General features: G+C 33.3%; 1 protein-coding gene across 3 annotated transcripts in view; it reads left to right on the forward strand.

Moving 5' to 3' along the window:
- The window catches only part of MKLN1 (muskelin 1), a 242,854-nt gene that overhangs the window by 30,128 nt on the left and 191,047 nt on the right, over window positions 1–21,679 (forward strand). The window contains exon 1 of one of the 3 annotated variants that reach the window (XM_016426164.2): window positions 4,272–4,377. The exons of the other annotated variants lie outside the window; for them this stretch is intronic. The gene's annotated coding sequence lies outside the window, so the exon portion shown is untranslated. Of the gene's footprint in view, window positions 1–4,271; window positions 4,378–21,679 lie in introns of those variants that run through there. 3 annotated transcript variants of the gene reach the window in all.

A 21,679-nucleotide genomic window follows, 5' to 3' on the forward strand; every position in this document is an offset into this window, starting at 1 on the left:
CATTCCCATATATTTCATGGGTGGAATTTCTAGACCCCCCTCCCCCCATTATTGCTTTTTTTTCCCCCCTTAGCAAATATTCCAATTTACCAAAAACACCATTAAATTTTTACCTTTTATACCTACCCATTATTTGTTCTTTTAAAAAATATTGCAAGGATTAGTGAAATAACTGTTAATTCTTCATCTCTGTTATAATAAAGTTCCAATTCACTTTGCATATAAAAAAATTATTGATGCCTTCTAAAAAAATCAATATTTCTACATAGCCTTCTGCTCTCTCCTTTTCCCATCCCTCTCTCATCATTTATTGAATCTTCCCCTCTAACTAAGAAAAATTATTGAGGAAAAACAACTGATAGAGTGACCGTCTGGAATTCACACTGTTCCTTTAGACCCTCTCCTCTATTAAGAGAAAGAAGCAATGCTTTATTATCTATTTTAGAGCTTAAATTGGTTATTATAATTATTTGCATTTCAGCTTCCACTGAGTCTTTTCATAGTCATTTGGTCTCTTTTGCTTATGTTCTGAATATTTTACATCCATTCATACGGATTTTCCTATGTTTATCAAAATTCCTCATATTTCTTACTACAGAATAATTTTCTTTTACATTCACATAACCTAGTTTGTTCATCAGTCCCCCAATTGGTAGGTACAAACTTTACCCAAAAACCTTTAAATCAGTAATTTCACCCTTTCTAAGCACATGTATTTCATAAGGGTCAGATAACTTCAGAAACATACATTTCAGATGAACTGGAACATGTTATGTCCCTAGGTTAGTTAAAATTTAATACAAGTAAAAAATTTTTTTTAATTTTAGAAAAAATTTTAAATTATATACAAGATTGATTCTAAGTGGCTTATTTTCATTTTGATCTCTTGCTAAGGAAGGCCATTTAAAAGAGAAATACCTAATATCTTTGTAACTGGTCATAAGATGTTAGTGTGGCAAACTGTCCTTTTATTTTTCTCTGAGTGCACAGATGCCTAACTTGCTCTATAGTTAGTATGAATAGAGAAATAGGCTGGGTATCAGGAGATTTGGATTTTAACTTCTACGACTTTACTTTGCCATGTCGAGGCCTCATTTTTCTCATCTGAAAAATACAGGTGGTGTTTTAGGCTTTTCTGCTTTAGCATTCAGTGATATTTGAGCTGTGAAAATAAAGACAGAACAACATACATTTTTTTGTTAGATATTTTTATTAGCACTAAATGTACTTGATAAAGTTTTAGTACTTGTTTTATATAATTTTAAATTTTTTCTCAAGTGAAAAAGATCATAAATGTTCTTCACTTTAATTTTTTCTCCTTTGATGGGGAAAGGGGAAGGATATAAGAGAAGGTGACCTAAAACTTGTGAATGTATAGAAGGTTTCTCTTTATGGATTTTTTTTTAAGATTTTACCCTACCTCATGGGATTATAGTAAGGATAAAATAAGATAATATTTTTGAAGTCTATAAAGTATTCTATAATTAGATGTTATTATATATGTATAATTATCTGTTTTTCTTTTATTGATCCCTTTCATTTTTATATCACATTAATTTTCATAAATTCCTCTCCCCACTAACCCATGCCCAAATTATCCCTTCTAACCAGTATTTTTTTTAAAGAGGGGGAAAAAGTCACTTAAGCAAAATCAATATTCCATAACCATAGTTAACTCTTTCTTCCCCACCACCCTGCATTGAAGGAATATGCCATTTTCTCAGTTCTGCTCTAAGGTCAAACTTGGTCATTATAATTAGATGATGTTATCTTTTATTGTTCTTTCTATTTACATTGTTGTTGTCATCATGTATATTTTCCTAATTCTGCTTATTTCACTTTTAATCAATTCCTGTGCTTCTTTGAGTTTTTCATATATTTCATTTCTTATAGTGTTATAATATTCCATTATGGCTACTATGTATCTGAGTTTGTTTAGTGGTTGTCAGTATTACTATTTTACTGTCACAAAAAATGGAGGGGGTAGAGGTATGGGCATGTAGTTTCTGTCTAATTATCTAATGCTAGACTTGAAGTCAGGAAGACCCTAGTTCAAATCTTGCCTTTGACACCAGTAATAATAACTTTTATTAAGCACTAACTGCACTTTACAATTATTATCTTATTTGATCCATACAATAACCCTAGGCGATAGATACTACTTTTATCATCCCTATTATTCAGATGAGGAAACTGAGCACAAATGACTTATTCACACAGCTAGTGTCTGAGATCCTATTTGAACTCAGGTCTTCCAGATTCTAACTCCTGTTTATCCACCGCGCCCCCTATCTATGTCTAAATGCAGTTTTAAATCTTTAATGACTTCATAAGTATATGTGCTACAGACTTATAAAAGAATGTCATTTGAAAGGTTATTTACATTTCTTTTATAATTTTGTGAATTTTGAATAATAAATTTTCATTTTTAACTAGATGGGTGCTTTGTCATATTTTGTGTGTGTGTGAAATAGTTTTTGAAAGATGGTCTCAGATTGTGGATCAGTAGAAGAGATCCTTTTGCTTGTTTACCTTGCTCACTTGATTTATTTCCATTAGTCTTTAATTGTGGGGTCACATCGAAACCTTCATGTATGCATTAAAGCCCCATTCTTTGTTTGGCCTTAAGGCTAGGATTAAAAGTTCAGTCCTTTCAGTCATTGAGTAGCACCTGATGAAAATTTTTACAAGTTTAGAAAATTGACTAGAGTATTGCACAAAGTGATGGTTATATTGAATTTTAATAAGAATCACTCTGAAAAATTTTAAATAACCTGCCAAATGTTGTTTTTTTATGTGTTTGAAATGCATATTTCGGAAGTGGTTAAAACCAAAACCTGCCCTAAGACTTATGGGATGTACTTTTGTGATCCTGAGTATGTTGTATCATTTTCTGAATGGAAAGTTCATAGTAATTTGGAGCCAGCAGCTCTGAGTTTGATTTCTGGCTCTTTTTATTTCATTTGGAGCCTTGAGTGAAGGGAGAAGAAGGGAATAAGCTTTTATGTAATACCTCCCATGTGCTCTGCATTGTAAACTTCAAAAATATTACATAACTTGATCTTTACAATAGCCTTGTTAAGTTTATGCTATTATAATCCCCCTTTTACATTTGAGAAAACAGACAGACAAAAAATTTAGTGACCCACCGAGAATCACATAGCTAGTAATTGGCTCATTTCAAATTTGAATTCCTTTTCCTTACTTCTGACCCAGTGCTCTTATCAACCATATTATCAGATATATAAATAATAAATAAGTGCCTATAAACTGTCATTGTAACTTCCTTTGATCTCAGTTTCCTCATCTATAAAATGAAGGAAGAGGTGACCTCTAAGGTACCTTCCAACTCAAAATATATGATCCCATGTTCCTTTTAATAAGGAAAAAAGTTCTTCCTTTCCTGATGACACCAGAATGGAAACCATTGTATTGTTCATTCTCCTGATAGCATGGTATCATCTGGGAATGGGAGAGAGGGAGAAACTTAATGCTGAATTTGGGGGATCACAGGAACTTAGATTTAAAGCTTGAAATTTTTTTGAAGACCATATTATAGATCCACCCTTTCATTTTTACAGGTGATAAAACTGAGGCCCAGAGAGGTTAACCTACTCATGTTGCATAGGTAGTAACGGAGCCAGAATTCAAACTGAGGTCCTGAAACTCTGTATGCAATATTTTTATATTTCACACTACTGAATTGCAAACAGGATTAGAATGATAAAGATATAAATTAGCTTCTTCATAATTGTTTAAAAACAAATCTTTATGATTTGGGAAAGTATAGCTAGTTGGTAAAATGATGGTGAAATTTTCATAAAGCTCTGCATGGATGGTCTTAGGACTGAGTCTCTGTGTCTCTCCCTCTGCTTCTCCTCCCTTTCTCCTCTCTCCCTTTCTTCTTCTTCTACCAAGTGCTATATGGTAATACTAAACCTCTTCTAGATAAGATATAATTTCCATTTTTTTATTGTAGGGAAGTCATGAAAGTTTAAATAACTTTCCCAGGGTTATAGGTTAGTAAATGTCAGAGGATGGGTTGCTGCTTTTTAGCATCATGGATGTGAATAGATTGAAGTTAGACTTCCTCTTGAGTATGTAGTGGGATAAATTGGTTGGACGAAATAGTCTCATGAGAATTTTAGTTAGATCTATCACCTAATTATTTTGTGTGCCATACATGTAACTATTTTCACACTCTTAAGACCTTATTAACAAGTAGTGAAACACATTTTCTTTCTCTTCTCTTTATTTGCTCTCTGGTGGAGGTATGAATGAACAATGAAATGAGTAAAAGATAGGTGACAGGACAGAAAAAGATGAAAAGCCATGGCTCATCCGCAGATTGGGTCATCAGAAGAAGTAAGGTGCTAGGTAAGCACAGATAAGTATCATTGTTCCAGTAAAAGCACAGAATTTACCAGTTCAAAAAACCAAAATTATATCTGATGAACATTTCCTTTTATGGGACTTGTGAATAAATTTTTATAGAGAAATGTAGTACAAAAAATAAAATTTATATAGCATGAAGGCATGTTTTAATAACTTTAGGAGTGTTGAATATAATATCTTGATATTTACATAAATGACTATATTCCCATATAATTAAAAATTACTTGTTTTAAATAAGCAAAACAAATAATTGGATAGGTATGGAAATTACATCTATGATGTGAAAGTTCAAATTTCCTTTAGTGACCAAATTGTAATTTACTAAGAATGTTTAATAAATTATGTTATGGTAAGCATTATAAGTGATATTATCTTGAATGTATGATGCTTGTATATTGTCATTAATAGTTTTAAAATTATGATTATGAAGGGGAAAATTACTTGCTAGTTGTCATTTTTGAGTTCTATACATATGCAAAGAAAGTTCATTTATTGATAAGCATGTTAAACATTTTAAGTTAAACTTAAAGAAAAATATGAAACAGGTAGAGTAATAGCATGTTTTAGCAGTGGTTGATGTTTTAGTGATTAGACAAATTCATACTGCAGAATAAAATATCAATATACTCCTTGACTTACTCAAAAGTAAACTTGTGATAGTACATTTTTTGAATCAAGTAATTATTGTGCCTCCAGGAAGTGCTAAGAAAACAGTGGTTCTTAAATTGATTTTGTTTTGAATAGTTGATAGTGTTCATCTGAATAACAAATTCTAGATGCCTGAAAATAAAACAAAATGAAATTTTTCTCCTCACAAAAAAATTTTTTTTCTTGTTTTATGAAAAGTGGACAATTTTAGTTGAGTGCTAGAAAAGGAGACTTAATTGCTAGACAGAAGCCCTGTGCTCTGTTTCATAAATGCCTCAGATACCAAATTACTATCAAAAATTAAAATAAGCAAGTTCTATGGAAGTTTCTCTAAGGAATCCATACTTCTTAAGATTGTGCATTGCAGGCTTAATTGTCATATCTGATTTGTTATTGCTGTTTGCAAAGAAGCATCTTTAGAATATACCTTGTATACCAGCTATGTAAATACTCTTTTGTCCTATGTTCCTGGAATTCTTGCAAGATGATATTATGGATTTTTTTTTCATATTTTTTTTTTCTTATCCCAGTGCTGAGAAGAGGGAGGAGGGAACTGGATAATGGAGTTAGCCTCTTTTAATTTTGTCCCAGTTTGCACTACTTCCACTCTTGTTTCTTTTCCCATGCTTGTCCTACAACATGGAGCTTTTTTTCTTTTTCAAGTCCAACTGTATTATTAAAAAATTTAAGAAGTATAATATTGTGATTATTTTTTATCATTTTTTACTGGCTTTTATTCTATTGAAGGACATCCTATTGATGCTATACTTTGATGCTTAATTAGGAAGGTGACCTTGAATTCTTAAAGACTTTGCCAGTGGAGTATAATTTTTGCCAAATTGCACATCTGTTGTTTAGAAACAACTGAGCTAAGTTTGGAGGGGCTCTCTACCAGATCATTGACCATCAGATGAGGAATTGAATTTTTGGTCACAATGACTTATGAAGACCCAGGTTGCATTCTGCCTGGTTTTTCTCACACCCTAGTAAAATCATAGGTGTTCTTGGAAAAAAAATGATTTTTTAAAACTCTTACCTTCCCCCTTAGAATCAATACTAAATATTGGTTCTAAGACAGAAGAGTAGTAAGAGCTAGGCAATAGGGGCCAAGGTCCCCCAGCTAAGAAGTGTCAGAGGCCATATTTGAACCCAAGACTCCATCTCTAGCCCTGGCTCTCTCTACCCACTGTGCTATCTTGTTGCCTCTGTTCTTGAAATATTGAAGTAAGTGTAAACATTAAACAACTAGTTAATTACAATAGAAAATGATCTAGTTTTCTAAGTATTTAATTTTGTTTCAAGACTATTTTTAAGGATGGATTTTCTTCATGGATTCCTTGTTTGAAAAAAAAATTGAAAATGTTCATCCTTTGCTTTCAACAGAATGCTTAAATTTTCTGGGAAATTGATTCTGGAACGTAAGCCCATGTTTTTTAAATTGTACATATGTCATTTTCCAAATTATTTGATTCTCTTTCTCAAAGTTCTTCTTTTTGGCAGTTCACTTTTTTTTCTTTGTGGTCATTTTTAGGATCATAATATCATACATTTTAGAACTAGAAGGTACCTTAGAGGACATCTTGTCTAGCCCTCTAATTTAAGGATCTCATTTATTTACTTACTTATTTATTCATTCATTCATTCATTTATTTATTTATTTATTTATTTGTTTGTTTATTTGTTTATTCATTTATTTATCCATTCATTCATTCATTTATTTATTTATCCATTCATTTAGTTATTTGTTTTTTTATTTATTTATTTTCAGCCAAGGCTCAACAATTGTGATTTGTCCAGTCGGGGTGTGAACCTATAACTTCTTAATTCCAGTTTTAGTGCTCTCACCACTACATTTAGTTTTATTTAATTTTATATTCCTTACAAAGTAAAAATAAAGTTGCATTTTTTTCTGCCTGTTAGAAATTTGAGCCTTTGAGCAGTTTCTTGAACTAGTAATCAAATTCAGTTATTTTTGTTGACGGAGACCCCAGTCATTTTGACACCAAGTCGTTGTTCTGTCTTCCAAATCTATCACTTTATCTACATATTTTTAGATTTTTGAAGTTTGTGTGTTTTGGTGGGGTTTTTTTTGGCCATGTTTTGTTTCATTCTATTAGTAGTCCTACTTTTGGTTTATCCATTGATGCTTTCAATTCTTTTGTCCTCAGTTTTTGTGTCTTATTGTTTACTGGAGATTTCATATCTACTGTTAGTTATTTTCCTCTTTTAATTTAAAAACTTGCTTGAATTCTTTAATTTTTTTGTATGTTAAATATATAAGTATGTCTTTAAGTTTCTAACCTAGTTTGTGATACTATGGTATTTTTTTATATATTAACTAATTTTATTAGTCTTAAAATTTGTTATTGTACTGGAGTCTGCCCACTTTTTTAGTTAGCTGCATTTGTTTCAAGTCTGAAACTTGCTTTAGTAGGTATTTGTTAGCAAGTATTGTATTAAGTGGTTACTGTGTGCCAGGCATTGTGCCAGGCCTTGAAATTTCAAAGAAAGGAAAGAACAGGGCTCCTGCCCTCAAGGAACTTGCAACTACAGTTGGGGAAACACCATGCAAACAACTATGTGTATGTAAGATAAATGCAATGTAAAGGGAAGGCACTATGTATTGGAACAGGAACCTCTTGCAGGAAGACAAGATTTGGACTGAGTCTTGAAGTAATCTGAAAAAGCCAGACACAAAGGTGAGAAGGGAGAAGAATGGTCCATAGTCAGTTAAGCAAGGATCCTTGTATGAGAAACAGCATGAGGAGGGTTGTAGAGTGTAAAAAGAATAGAAAATTAAGACGGAATCAGATTGAGAAGGGGTTCCTGGAGGAACCACTGGAGTTTTTGGAATAGGCTTGTGCTTTAGGAAGTCACTTTGGAGCCTGACAGGAGGCTAGATTGAAAAAGGAAAGGAGGGGGAAGACTTGAGGAAAGAAGTCATCCAGAGGTCCTTTTAATGAATGAGCTGATGAGCACTTGCAAGTGGAGAGAAGGGAATGTATAGGAGAGATGTTGTTTCTGCCTTTACAGGTCTTGGCAAGAGAAAAGTCCAGGATGACACTGAGGTCATAAGTATGAGTAACTCAGTGGATAGTAGTGCTCTTGACAGTAATTGTTGTTGGTTAGTCTTTTTTTTTTACTCCTAATTGACTCTTCCTGACCTCATTTGGGGTTTTCTTGGCAAAGATATTCGAGTGGTTTGTCATTTCTTTCTCTAGTTGATTTTACAGATGAGGAAACTCTTCAATAGGGTTAAGTGACTTGCCCAAGGTCACACAGCTAGTAAGTAATCTGAGGCCAGATTGAACTCAAGAAGAGGAATCTTCCTTACTTCAGGCCAGGCCCTCATGACCACTGTGTCACATAGCCACCCTGATAGTATTAGGTTAGAGCAGGAGAGGGGAAGGTTTGGAATTCTGTATTGGATTAAGTGGGAGTGGGTAGATTAGTTAGCCACAGATAAAGACCTTTAACTCTTTTGAGAGTATACTTTTAATGCTTTAAAAAAAACAAAGGAAAAGATTATTTTTCCTATTGAATGCCAAATGTATGACTTTTCACACCCAGGGGAAGCTGTCCTTGTTGTTTGTTCTTTGTTTTCAAAGAGGACTAATGACATCATGGGGTGAAATCTTGACTTGTAAATGAACTGGATTTAATTGAGGCACAAAGTCCCTAGCCTCTTTCCCTTTTCCAGAGTCCACCAAGTCCAGTGGCAAGATAAAAGTCAGGATGATTGGCAATGGCCTGGGATGCAGTGGATGACCTTGGCATCTCTGATGTCTGACCAAGCTCTAAGCACCTCACAGAGCATGCTTTAGTTACCTTCATGGCCACTGGAACAAGTTGTTCTCATCTGCCTATTCTTTTGGGGGAAGTTTTCACAAGATTGAAGGGGGAGACTTTCCCTTAATTCATCAACAGGTTAGAAGACTATTGTTTACCCTCAACTTGGTTTAGTCTTGTCTGCCTAGATGGTTTTACTTGGGGCATGGTTTATTTGAAGCCACAGGTGAGAGCTGGGTGAAAGATGGATGAGGAGCCCTGAAACAGTCTTGGCAGCTCTCACCACAGAGGTGGTTGTCTTTTCTGGACACCCCATACACCCCATATAGACTTTCAGTGCTTACCTTGTATTTGGGAAACACTTAAAAATCTTATTGAACACATTTATGTATTAATGTTGAGTCACAACTGTTAATAAAGGTGGTTATGTTTTAATAACATGCATAGATACATACACATGATGATTACCATCTTCCAGAATTTAAAGGGAGTATGTAAAGTTGAGTTTAGATTGTTAGTGTGACATGCTTTGTGTAGGAATTTATATGAAAATAGTCATTGTGGAATTGAAGAAATAATAAGAGCTAATGTGTTAGTGTAATACCACAGCAAAGTGAAGAGCAGGTGTACAATTATTTATAATATATCAACAGTGCCTTGATACTCTTTAGTATTATTTGATTTTGTGAGAGGGATGGATATAATATCTTCTTTCTTGAAGTCCTAGTACATATTAGAGGTGACATAATATTGTGTAAGCCTGATTTTCTTTACTGAACTTTCCATATGTTCAGAAATATGGAGCATTATTTGGATTCCTGAGCCATAAGGAGGTGGAAGAGTACTGCTTTAACTATTATGGATTAATAGGCACCATTTTGGATAGAGGACTACTCAAAGCTCTTGGGGCACCACCCAGTGTCAAAACTGAACATTGCAGCTTATTTCAATAAATTATTCACTATATTTATAGAATCAAGGAAATTATTTTAGCTGAAAGAACCTTTCAGAGGTTATCATTTTTATGTCTCCAGTCTAAAGCCTTTACATATACATATGCATGTATTTCCCCGAGGCTTTGTTCTAATTTAACAGCATCCAGTAGGTATTAATTTCTTTTGATGTAACAATAAAATTATAGGTTTCCTCTGACTTAAATATTCTACAAATGGAATAGTAGGTACTTAACTTGCTAATTAATTATTTAGTTTGAATGTGAGGAAGCCACTATCTCGTCTGTATAAAAAAACACAGCTTAGTGCTTTATAGTCTGTTAGAAAATTAATTTCTCTCCTATGATTTTATTTAGACAAATAACTAAACTCATTTGGAGGAACACAGGACCTGCTCAATTAATGAGAAAAATGAACTAATGAGAAAAAATATGACTGGAGGGAGCATTGTATTGTCATATTGTAAACTATTAAAAAGCAGTGGTCATAAAAATATTTGAAAATAGATCAGTGGAATGGTCTAGATAAGACAGAAGTAGAAGTAATTGAAAAGAACCCATTTATGTGTGATTTGTGTGAATTTAATATAAATTGTACTCACTTTATTCTATTTGAAAATGGATTCTTGATACTAGCTCCATCCTTTGGATGCTCATGTGTGGCTACCTGGAGTCCTGCCATACATGGAAGGGGCTGGCAGAAGTCCCAGTGTGATGGGTGTGGATGTCAGGTCTTGGGACCCAGCTGAGGCTAAAACCTGCCAAGTCAGAAACTCCCAGAGGAGTGACAAATACTGGCTTTATAAATGAGTGAGAGGATGCCAGAGCTTTCTTTTCCTGAACTTTAGCTGCTCTTGAGCCACAGCTAGGTGCTGGAGCCATAGAAGTGGTTTTTAGTTAGAGGAATCTGGTGATTTTATGGTCTTTCTCTTTCTCTCTCTCTCTTGCTAACTTTAATAATTATAAAAAAATAAATATATAGTCTCCAGAGAATTTTATCATTACAGATTTATCCCAACAACATAAATTGTTCAAGGCGAAGGGCTCCAGATTTGACATGAAATTATGGGTGAATTGGAAAGTACTTTTGCAGAAATTAAATTTGGATTAGCATCTTACACCATATACCACAATAAGCTCAAAGTGATAAGACTTAAATAAAAAAGATTTTATAAAATTTTTTGAAGCTAACAAATTGGATCCCTTTCATATTTATGCCTAAGAGGAGAATTCTTAACAAAAAAGGAAAGGGGTAATCATTAATACTAAAAAAGACAATTTCAACAATGAAGACAGACTAAAAATTAGATCCTTCATTAATAAACTCCCAAGTGGGAAACATTTTATCATTTATCACTGATAATAGACTGACCTCCAAGAAAGATGAGGAAGAGAAATAAATTTATGACACCAAGAGCTATTTGCCAATGAATATATGGAGGTTTTCAAGAGAATTGTAGACTATAAACGATGATCAGTTGGGTACAAGAAAGTAACTAAATTGTTCTTATCTATGAATCTAGTAGTCCCAGTACTGGACCAAAAGGAAGTCAAAGACAAACATAAGTCCAATATATACCAAAATAGCCATAACATCATTTTCTTGTGCTAACAAGCAAAAGCCCAGCAACTGTGTAATGACTGAAAAAAACTGGTAACTAGTAGAGAAGCAGCATGCCAGAAAGTCTTTAGACATCAGAGTCAGGAAGAATGGCTTAAATCTCTTTTCTAATACCTAGGTCCTGTGTTACATACCCTGAGCAAGTTAGATCTCAGACTAATATAATATGCAGAAGAGGCATAACTGATCATTTATTCACTGTAAGTTCCTATAACAATTTAATCACTGGTTTAATCCAAAAACCTAAATGTAGTGGAATATTATTTTGTAGTAAGGAAAGAAGAATATGAAGATCCAGAAAAATATGGGCATATGTGTATCTTACCCTATATACCACAATAAGCTCCAAGTAATATAAGGCCCAATATTTGCATGACTTTTAATTTCTACCTTCATAGTATGTCTAATGTAAGTTTTCTCTTCTCACAGAGTCACCACTGGTTCAGGCCCTCATCTTGCTTGGATTATTTGTTTTTATTTGGCCTCCTTTTACCTCTCCAATCTTCTTACATTTCACATTTCTTCCACATACTTTTATGTTCCATTGATACAGAATAATTTGTTGCCCCTCACACACAACACTCCATTTCTGTGCTTTTGTGCTGGCTGTTATCCATGCCTTCCCATATTTGCCTTTTGACATTATGCCTGGCTTCCTTTGTGACTCAGCTTAAATCCCAATTTCTTCAGGAGTTTTTTTCCTTGTGCACCCCGACTCTCAATTATGGCAGCTCTTAGAACCCTCCCCTTTATCTTCCTTCTATTTTTTATCTTGTGTATGCCACTTATATGTGTTGCCTACCCCAAATAACTGTAGAGGCTCCTTGAGGCCAAGAGATTTTTTTAATTTTTGTGTTCCTGCCTTTTCTTTATATCCTCAATAAACCTAGACCATGATTTACAGATTATTCTTTTTCCCTTTTTGAAAGTTGAGACAAATTTGCTCCTCTTCAGTCTTTTGGTACTTTTTCATTTTCTGTGATCTTTCAGATATTGCTGTTAAAGTTTTACTAATCTTATCTTCCAGTTCTTCAGGACCCAAGACTGCAGTTTTAGGGTGCCAAGTAACTTGAATTAATGCAGGATAGTCTTCTGTCTTACTGTATAGTAGTTTCCTTTAAGCATTTTTGTTCTTTAATTTCTCAGTATGTTATTCTTTTCTGTAGAGGGAAAAAAAAATGAATCGACGAACCTTTCATTTTGTCAGCACTTACCAGTCCCATCTACTACATACAAAAGACCTTTTTTTTTGGTCTTTTTTACACTATAGCCACTTAAAAAAATAAACAAAAAGATCTTTTTGTAGAGCTTTGTTCTCCTCAGACTATTTTTAAAAGACCCATGCTCTGTTCTTATCTCTGCCTTCTTGTGACTTGACTTCATTTCCATCTTCTCAATATATCTTTTTTAAGTCTTAAGAGAGTCGAAGAATTCCTTATGTATCCATACCAGTCTCTTTAGACAAGTCTCATTTTTCTTCCTCATTGGAATTGTTTCCTTTATGTTTTCAGAGTTTCATTTTTGAGCATATCTCATCCCTCCTGGGCTAACTTCCCTGGTAGTATTTTAGTATTTTAGTGTTTGGGATTCTTCTATCTCTGCTCTGAAACCTTTGAAATCTGCTTTCTTTAAATCTAAGTCTTACATACATAAGATTACACTAACATTTCCTCTTCTCTATCAGAAACCCTGGGATGGAGTGGCTACTTCTTTCCACAGTTACTTGGCTCAGAGTTCTTTTTTTTTTCTTTTTTTTCTCTTTTCTTACCATTGTAAGTGGTAGAGAGAGGCTGAAATTGTGGAGGTGAATTGTTTGGGAGGGAATTTAATAATTGCCTGTGATCATTGCCTACTCACTACAAGGGGGAATATTTGAAAAGAGAGTTGTGAGGATTTTTCTTTGTAGATTTCAAAGTGCCATAAAAATGTGAATTATTATCCTTCTATTATAACTATTTGCTGATATAGATGGTGTAGAAACAGAACACTGAATATTGACCCCTAAACAGTGTGACAAGGAAATCACTTTAAAAGACTGATATATATTAATTTAAGGTTGCCAAGGAATTCAGCTATGTAATTCCTAAATGAAAACTTAAGTCAGCAGTCAACTTTTTATGGAGTTTAATTACAAACAGGAGGAAGAAAGGTATTAGAGATAGAGAGAGAGAGGGAGAGAGAAAGGGGAGAGAAGGGAATAGGGCTTAAATACCCCTTCTGTTTAGGCTGGGCCAAAAGGCCCAAGCCCTTAGATAGCTGAGGCAAAGAAAAGAGATCAGTCCCTATCACTCACATGACCAAAATGGAGAAACAGTCTCAGGGGCCTCTACCTCCAGCTTCCTTCAGAGCCGACTCTCAAAGCACCACCTCTCAGAGCCAAAACCTCTCCAACCCCCCCAACCCCTCCCCCCCCCCCCAGTCCTCAGACCCCTCTATCTTTAAGGAAACCATCCAAGTTCCCTCCCCTCAGTTCTCACATCTATCAATCACTGTCCATGTCTTCCCTGTGCCAATGGTGGCTCTAGCTTAACCCAGGACCACCCAGAGGTCTGTGGCTTTGCACATGTCTGTTGAAGGTCATATTCTCAAATAATTAAATCTTGATCCTTTGCTGCAGCCCTTCCTAAATCCTGTTAGGACTGAGTGGGGTGGAAATTGTATTTTCCTGGTTCTGTCATTCCAAGTATCTCTATTGTATCAATTCTAAAATCAATCATGACTCAAAGGACTTCCTGTTCTATGCTTAAGCATAGGTCAAAGCCCTTTCCATTGTTCAGCAAAAGGTTTCTGTCCTAAAGTAATCTTAAGAAGGGAGGAGGAGGAACCTCCCATGCCAATGGGGTTCACATTCCAATAGAGTTCCCACTATCAATAGGAAATTTTTCAAGTATGAAATTTCCCAATGGTGAAATTTCCAACATTTATAAGTCTAAGAAATTTTAAGGTTTACAACAGTGCCCTTCTGAGGGCAATCTACTCTTCAGTTACTTTTTTTGTTTTCACAAAATTCAAATGAACAGCATACAATTGCATGAGTTTTTCATTGGTATAAGAGATCTGTTTTTCTGCAGAATTAATTATTGAATTAGAATCTAAACTGGTCTCCTAAGTGACTTTTCTAGGGGATAGAGACTGGGAATTGTGATATTATTGGAAGCTTGATTCCCTTTACTGATTTAAGTGTGAAGTTTTCTAAATTTATTAGTATTTATTAGTATTAAGCAGTTGGATGGGACCCTGAAAGTTTGCACTAAGTATCAAGAGACCTAGCAAGTGGTTTTCTTATTCTGAAAGTCAACAGTGTCACTTTTTTTAGAGCATTTTAAAGCATTACTTTTGATATAGTTGCAGTTGTACAACAATCCATTACAGACAGCTCCTTGTTAGCTTTTTACCTAGTCTTCTTTTTTTTTTAATTTCCCCTGAGATTAGTCTTGACTTGTGAAGAAATAAAAATGTCAAGATTTTGTACTAAGTTGTTCTAGAATACTCTGGAGCCTAGAAATTCTAAATTAATTTGAAGTGATACTAATGCAGATTTGAGAGAAGCCTATAATTTTCTCCTAAGCTTTCCTTAATATTTGACTTAAAATTCTGCAATAAGTTTAAAAATTGTGTCTGAAATCTGAAATTGAAAGTTCTGTAGAGTACTTGTACAATGGTTCAACTTTCTCATGCTTTTGGAATAACATTTTGAATTCTGAATATCATCTTGTTTTCCCTGATTTAAATTGGTTTAATTGGCAGGAAAAACAATGCTGAAATTATGAAGTACAAAATTACAAAACTATTCAGGAAACTTTGTTTTACAGTTTTCTGTGTTAACAAATATAAAGTCTTCTGATTACCAAAGAAGATATTTTAGAGGTATTTGAAGCATTTACTCATGAAAAAACTGACATGCTCTCTTTTTTTTTCTTAAATAGTTATTTGGGTGTGCAAATACTTATAGGGGATAATGGTTGGAAATCATTGTTCAAACGAACCAGTTTAACTATTATGAAATTATTCTAGAGGTGATTTACAGAAATGAGTTCCTAAAAAAACAAACAAAAACAATTATAGAATCATCATGAAAAATCATATTTTGTTCACCCTGGCCATTTCCAATCCTTCAGTGGATGATCTCTACTAGTCAGAGGATTTCAACTATCAACTCTCAGAATTTTAGATAAAGATTCAAGTAGTTAGTTTCCCAAAATAGCTATTTTATCTTCCATATTAGACTTGGAGTCAAGAAGATTTAGGTTAGATTTGGGTTCAAATCTTGCCTTGGACTGGTTTAATAAGTCACTTCTTTATGCCTATCTCTGCATCTATAATGTAAAGGATTTGGACCAATAACCTCTAATGTTTTCTATCTCTGAATCCAATGAAATTATGTTCTCGTAGAATTACAGATTTTAAACTTCCTAAGTTCCTCTAGAATAAACTTCCTAAGGGCAGGAATTCTTTGCTGTTTTGAACATTCCCCTGTCCCTTGATTCACAACAGTATTATATATTTGATATATAAATATATGTTGTATAATTCTCATGATAGAGGATTTGAGGTTAAAGTTCCACAGGTTGAAAAATTAAAGAGATCAAAAGAGCTTTTTTCACTGAGTTCTCAAATTATAGTTTTGATTAAGATATAAAAATGTGATTCTGATGTATGTAATATTTAAAGCTTTGAAGTATAATATTTTTAAGAGATGTGTTTTCCAAATGATTCAGAGTAACTTAGGAAAACAAAAAGAAAAATAAATCTGGCTTTAAGAATTTGTGAACCCTATAGGTTTTAGATTCATGGATTAGAGAAAGTATTATGAATTCTATTTAGCCATTTAATTCATGCTGAGATTCTGTAGCAGTTCTCAGGAAGCTTTCTGCCTTTTTCAAGCCAAGCAAACTTTATTTTCTTTATTTTTTCTGGAAAGACTTTTGAACTTTAGCCTCAGATATCTATGTCTTTGATTTGACAAGCAATTTTTGAAAGATATTTTGTCCTATCTAGGCTTCTTATAGGTTTTTCATAAGGTTTAATCAGTATTTGTGAAACTGGGCCTAGGAAATTTTTTGAGAGACTCATTTGGGGCATTTTATCTCAGATACTGTATATAGTATCTTAGTCATTCATTTTTTAATTGGAAGTTTTACAGCATGTTTGTAGTTCCTTGAATTCCTCTAACACTCATTTCTGCTACTGGAAAAACCCATCTTGTGGGAGACAGATACTAATATATGTTGTATTTCTATTATCTTTGGGAGATGAACCATGGGATAAGATACACAGATGGGTGCAGCCTAGATATAAGGGTGAAATTAAAAGGATCAGGGGAGACAAAATAAATGTGATCAGAATTAAGAAACGTCAAATAATTATGTACATAGTGGTAAGTAGTTGGCCATGAGAATTAAGTTGACAAAAAAAAAACCCACAAGTAACAATGGAATAAGATTTTATAAGTGAAATTTAGTTGAAAGGATACTTAACATGTATTAACAGGATGCTAGGACAATAGCTTTTTAGCTGAAACCTTCATTTTATAGGTATTCTACTATTTTTAGGTATTCTAATTGGTAGCAATGTTTCATCCTGTTTTTAAAAATGCTACATTTTCTAGTTTCTATTTTATCCAAATAAAATTAAGAATTTTCCTTAGAAATTTAAGAAAAATTAAGTGTTCTTACAACAAAAACAAATTTTAAACCTACAATGTAATGTCAATCTAATGATCTTCTTTGTGTGTTAATAATAATGCTTACAGAATTACTAATTACCAAAACCTTATCTGAAGAGAAAAATGTCGATGCTACTGGAAGCTATCAGTATAGACAAAATGGTGCTTGGTTAAGTCATATGCAAAGCAGGTTTGACTGATCTTACTTACAAATAAAAGGGTAGAAAGATTATTAAAACTGATATTGGAAAAATGTTTTGCTTTGTAGACTTATTGCTTACAGTGCTATATTAAAGGAAAATTTCTAAGTTATTGACACATTTAAATTAAGAAAATATAATATGAAAGAATTGTATTGGATTTGTCCCTAGAAACCATTTGGTGTCTGGATGAAATGGAAATTGTCAAGTACTTATTTAAAGTGTGGCCCCTTTGGTAATTTGGATATACTATATATTACAAAGATAATCACTTTATCAAAAAATGAGAGAGTCATAGATTTTTCACATTGCTAGAAAAATAATTTTATGAAAAACAATGTTTTAAAAGGGAAAAGTCCTTATAAAATTGCCTGATAGTAATGGGACAGAAAGTAAGGCATTTCTGTATTATTGCAAAATATGCTGGCTTTCTTGTGCCAGAGTACTGCCGAGGATAGTTGTTTAAAAGAAGAAATTGACATTTTTTTCATTGCTGATAACAAAGGTGAAACAAATTCATTTTGTAACAGAATTTATATGGAAATTTCCTCTAGCAGTTGGTGTGTTTGGATGTTGTTTTTTGTTTTTTTAACTTGGTTCCTAAATAATTCAGTTTAGAGTCCTCCTCATATGTCAATTTTTATGGAAAACAACAAGAGCACTATACTTATTAAATTTATAAAATAATGTTTCCCGATTTAGAAAAATACCTGCCCTATAATCAAAGTAGAAGAAAGTACTTAAGCATTTGGCTGATCTATAGAAACAATTCTCATTTTAGATCTAAACTAAGTTCTAAACATAATTTTATCAAGTTTTCTCCCAGCTGAAGTGAAAGTATTCCTACAAAGCAAATGTGATAAATCTTTCCGATCCATTAATAATAATACTTGCCAATTTAGAGTTGTACAAATAAAGTGATTAAAATGTCCATCCCTTTTGACTCAGAGACCTCAAGGAAGTCATTGATAAGAACAAAACCCTATAAAACCCACTTACATATTTGTGGTAGCAAATGTAACAGAATAGTACTACTCTATAAGAAATGATGAATGCGATGAATTCAGAGAAGCACAGGAAGATCTATGAGTTGATATAAAGTGAAGTGAAGCAGCAAGAGCCAAGAAAAAGAACAATCACACTCATAAGTCAAAATTGAATGTAACAAAATTATAAAAATCAAACAGTACTTAAATGAAGAGTATTAGAAGATAGATGTTGCACGTTCCACATTTTCAAACTTTTCCCATTGTTTTGATTTTAATTGTGCTCCTCCTTCCTTTTCTCTCTTCCTTCCTAAAAAGTGCAATATGAATTACAACTGATTAATTCTTGAGTACAGATCAAAGCACATTTTTTCCATTTCTTTTTCCCTTTTGCTGTTGTTAATAGGGGAATATGCTTTTCATACTTTCACATGCTTAATGGCTTGCCATCTCCATGGGTGGGGAAAGTGGGAGAAAAGAGGAGAATTTGGAACTCAAGATTAAAAATGAAATGTTTTTAAAAAATAAATAAAAAGCTTTAAAATTGTTATATGTAGCATTGCTTCTGGGAGGGAGAAGGATCCTGGGGAAAATCTTTAAAATCTTTAAAGATCTTTAAAAAAATAAGTAAAAACTTACTTTAAATGCTTACAGATCAGTGATAAAACTATCAGATTTTCATTCATTTTTGGCTAGAGGCCTTTTGGCTTTGTGCTCTTTTTCTATTTAAACTGCCTTTCTTTTTCTTCAAAAAAAAAATTTTTTTTAAGCCCTTATCTTCCATCTTGGAATCAGTTCTGTGTATTGGTTCCAAGGCAGAAGAGTGGCAATGGTGTTTGAGGGACTTGTCCAGGTCACACAGCTAGGAAGTGTCTGAGGCCAGATTTGAACCTAGGACCTCCTGTCTCTAGGCCTAGCTCTCAAATCCACCGAGTTACCCAGCTGCCACCTAAACTGCCTTTCTTGTCCATGATATAAATGTTTAGACTGGTCCAATAATTTTTTCTTCAAATCAGTATTTATCAGAGAGGGATTTTTTTTTTAATTTTAAGAAAATTAATGTGTGTTTAAATTTGCATTTAAATTTTGAACATTTCAAATGGTTATAACAATTCTCAAGTTATTTTATTCTTTTACAGTTGCATTTCAAAGGGGAAACTAGCTTATTTTGTTGTTACTAACACGAACAATGTTGAGTATGATGGCAAATATTTTTATTTAAAACTTAACTTTCCCACCAAAAAATTGTTATTTAGTTTACATACATCATGATCAGTTAGGGTTAGTTAGGCATTTGCCTAACTAACCATTTGGCTTGATATATGATGAAGGTCATCTTTGTCATTAGTCTGTGCTGACTTATCATAGTAGTAGATTCTTTGAGATTCCCACTAAGCACTGACTTTATTTGTACATCTATATTAAATAATTGATGGGCTTATTCATTGTCATTTAGAGTGATTCACCATATTAGGTTCACATTTATTGTAATTTAAATAGTAAGTTTTGTAATTTTAAAAAATTTGGCATGAGTTTCCCATGAGGAATAACATTCTTAAAATTATTTAGGTCCCTCTTCATTTCTGCAAAGAGTATTGTATAGTCGTAGTCATGTAGTTCTTGCTGTGTCTTGGTGGATTGATTTTCAAATATTTTATACATTCTATAGTTATTTTGAGTGGAATTTCTCTGTCTCTTTGTGGGTTTGGTTAGTAATTGGGAAGGGAAATGAATATGCATTTATTTAGCACCATACCAATATGCCAGACACTTTGCTAAAGTGCTTTGCAAATATTATCTCTCATATATAAAATATATTTATATATACACACATGCACATACATATATGTAGATGTACAGTTTGTAGATCGATAGATATAACAAATGATAATGGTTTATATTGATTTCTTCTATGGCCTACTAGTGCCAAATTTATTGTTTCAATTAATTTTTAGTTGATAATTTAGGGTTCTTTAAATAGACTGTTGACTCAAAAGGAAGTTGATTTTTTGTTGTTGTTCCCTCAATTTCTTTTCTTGGCTTATTTCATAATAGTATTTCTAGTATTGCTAGGTTTTATGCTTTAGTGTCTTTTGATATAATCATATGAATTTTAATATTGTTGTTACCTAGTATATTATATTTTTCTCTGAATGGAACTAATCCTGCATTTCTGGTATAAATCCTACTTGGTATAATCTTGTAAATAGTATTGTAACTTCTTTGCTAAGTTTTCTATTTGTTTTTTCCTTTTTGTTGAGGCAACTAGGTAGTACAGTGGTTAGATTGCTGAGTCTGGTGTCATGAAGAGCTGGGTTCAGATCTTGGTCTCAAAAGCTTACTGATTGTATGACCCTGGTCAGATCACACCCGTTGTCCTTTTTTCAGCTTAAAATAAGAAACATAATAGCCCCTGTCCTCCAGGGTTTTTGGTTGATGAAATGAGATAATATTGGTAGAACACATAGCACAGTAAAGCACACTTAGGCAACTTGATAACCTCACCCTTTCTTTTACTCTTTTAGTTATTAAGATCACATTTGTATTATTAAGTTTGGGATGAGTAGTTTATATTGTTGAAGTCATCATGCATGTCATTTCCTTGGGCGATTATTTCATTCTTCAGTTCATGTAGATCTGCCTCTGCCCATGCTTCTTTGTCATTTCTTACATTGCAGTTCAATACTTTTCCATTACATTTGTGTACCATAGTTTATTTAACCATTCCCTTGTCAGTTTCCACTTGTAGGAGTAAAAATGAATAAATACTCCCAAGTATTTAAAAATAGAGAGATTTTTAATACTAAATCAAGAGAGGGAAAAGAAAAAAAGGTTCTTTCTGTCAAGTGAGCAGAACAAAGAGAGGCAGAGACTCACACCTGTCGCACTTTATCAAAAGCACAAGTTCTGAAAAAAGAGCCCCACAGTGTGGGGCTCAGCCAAATTTATCTCCTAAGCATCCTTATGTAAAATGAAGACATAACTTAAAAGGATGCTGTGAATGTAGCTCAGGTGTTGCAAATTTTCCATCTACACACAGTCCATGATTGTATAAAGTGTTGCTGTAACTATTTTCACACACAAGAGAACTTTCTTCTTATCAATTACTGCAATAGAATTTCCAGGTCCAAGGTTATGTACTTTAAATCATCTTATTTGCATAATTCCAAATTACTTTCCAAAATGCTTGTACTTATTCATAGCACCACCCATAATACATCAGTATTTATCTTCTCACAACTCTTCCCAAGGAAGACCTTTTTCATTTTTGCTCATCTCTGCCTTTTTTGGATTATGAGGTAAAACCTCATGTAGTTTTAATTTGCATTTCTCTTATTAGTGATTTTGAGCATACTCACATGAAAAAATAGAATATACTTCAAAATCCATCTGGTCATGGAGTTTTTTGATTTGGGACTTTAT

The sequence above is a fragment of the Monodelphis domestica genome, chromosome 5, assembly GCF_027887165.1.
Source record: "Monodelphis domestica isolate mMonDom1 chromosome 5, mMonDom1.pri, whole genome shotgun sequence".
NCBI lineage: Eukaryota > Metazoa > Chordata > Mammalia > Didelphimorphia > Didelphidae > Monodelphis > Monodelphis domestica.